Source organism: Silene latifolia, chromosome X (genome assembly GCF_048544455.1).
Source record: "Silene latifolia isolate original U9 population chromosome X, ASM4854445v1, whole genome shotgun sequence".
Taxonomy (NCBI): Eukaryota; Viridiplantae; Streptophyta; class Magnoliopsida; order Caryophyllales; family Caryophyllaceae; genus Silene; species Silene latifolia.
This window is the reverse complement of record NC_133537.1, coordinates 105444245-105446421: the sequence shown is the minus strand read 5'-3', so window position 1 is coordinate 105446421 and position 2177 is coordinate 105444245. Positions and strand designations below refer to the sequence as shown.

The window sequence follows — 2177 nt, the reverse complement described above, 5'->3', positions numbered from 1 at the left end:
GGGTAGTAGGTATTGGTGAGATTGTGGACATTCAATCAAATAACATTGAGTTCATCAACCCTTTTGCAAGAGAAGGAGAGGATAATCCAATTCAAAACCAACCACAAAATCAACCAACAATGCCTAAATTTTCATCACATTCCGTACCAACCAAGGAGAACCTACCAAATGGTACTCCTACACCACCACATTTAACCGGTAATTTCATTGCCAAATCCGCATTCATACAATTAGTTTAGAGAAGTCAATTTGGAGGGATGCCTAGTGAAGACCCTTATTCACATATGGATACTTTTTGTGACTATTGTGATGCGATTTCTCAAACCGGAGTTACTCAAGACCAAATCCGATGGGTATTGTTTCCTTTTTCCTTGATCGGTACCGCAAAGCAATGGTTAAAGAGCCTAGACAAGGCTACCCTTGGTATTGATTCATGGAAGAAGTTAGCACTTGCCTTCTACAAGAAATTCTATCCTCCGGAGAAGACTAATATGTTGAGAGCCCAAATCACCTGGTTCAAGCAAAGGGATGAGGAATCATTATATGAAGCATGGGAGAGATTTAAGGACACTTGTCGTTTTTGTCCACACCATGGGCTTAGTGAGTGGTTCCTTATGCAACAATTTTGGAATGGCTTATATGAAGACTCACGCAATATTCTCAATATGGGATCCAATGAGATGTTTACCAAAGTTGATGACAATCAAACATGGGCCAACATCGAAGAGATGGCGGTTCATAATTCCGAATATAGTAGGCCTCGAAAGGCCACAAGAGGAGGAAAGCATGAGGTAGATTTCATCACTCAATTGGGTGCTCAACTAAGTGCTCATATCGACACCATCAATTTGAAGTTTGAGAAGGCCATGGCCAAGCTTGATGAAGCTTCCAAATCACCCAAACAACATGTTAATGCTATGGTGGCATCATCCTCAATCCCAAGTGGAGTATGTGAAAGTTGTGGAACCTTGGGACATGATCAAAGCGAATGTAGGGGAAAAAATGAACAAGTTAATGCTCCAAGTATACAGGAGTGGCACCCCTTATTCCAACTACTATAATGAGAACACCAAATTCCATCCAAATTGATGCGTGTATTTTATATAAGGTTTTTACCTCATTTTTACACGCATTTTTGTGTTATTTATGTGGCCTTTAGCTACAAATGCCCCCGATTAGTCTACTTTGGGTTTGTCTTGTATAAATTGCAGGTACGGACCAGAAAGGAGCAAAATTGAGCCTAAACTTGTCCTAATCGCATGCATTTTGGAGAATAAGGAATCAGAGCCTGGAATCTGTCACTTAGATATGCGTGAAGTGGCCTCGGAAGGTGCCAAGGAGTTCACACTTGCTTATATAGCTCGATCGACCAGTTTTCCTACTCATTATGTTCGATCGAATGCTTTATCCATGAAAACTCCCTTGATCGAAATCTTCTTTCACTCGATCAAGTTGGCCATTATCTGAAGTGTTCGATCGAACTCCATTTTCACTCGATCGAAAGGATTTTCAAGATTTGTCCTCGATCGAGTGGTTTTATCTCACTCGATCGAGAGACTAGGTGTTTTATGCGGGCTTTGAGCTATTTTTCGATATTGGCCTTTGTAATTAGATATATATTATGACGGCAGTCATAGGATTTTTCTCTCTCTTCCTTTTCCCCTTCCTTCGACACTTTCTCTACTCTCTTAGACTTTTCTTCTTGAACCGTAACTACGGATTTTCTTGCTTGTAATCGGTATTCTTTACTCTACTCTTGATCTATAATAAATTACTTGTTTTATTTCCTATTCTTCCCTTTAATCTCTATTATTGTTTCTCTCTTTCATACCTTTACTATGTCGAATTTCGGCGGTTTATGTATTGTTGTTGCTTGTTCATTGATTATGCATAGCTAATTCTCCCTTGCTAAGACATAGGGGAGCCATGATTTAAAGGAATTGCGATTAAGTAATTAGGTTTGATTCAAATTAGGTTTATGTTGTTAATCGCTACATATAACTGTTCTTGTCTAATTGAGTCGACGCAATTAGGTGATTAATCACGGTACACCTTGACCTAGATCGGAAGATTGGAAAAGGTAAGACCTGTAGCGAACATTAGGGCACTCTAGTGAGGGCGGAAGCTAAGCTAATAGTGTCTTAGGGTGAATTGATACCGGAAGGAGATATTCATTG

At 39.6% G+C, this 2177-nt stretch overlaps 1 non-coding gene across 1 annotated transcript; it reads right to left on the bottom strand.

Annotated features, from left to right (window-relative positions):
* Positions 1-491: 491 nt before the first annotated feature.
* LOC141625274 (small nucleolar RNA R71) lies at positions 492-598 on the bottom strand. Its single transcript, XR_012535064.1, has one exon. It is a non-coding gene; the product is annotated as a small nucleolar RNA R71 (small nucleolar RNA).
* Between the last annotated feature and the right edge of the window lie 1579 nt (positions 599-2177).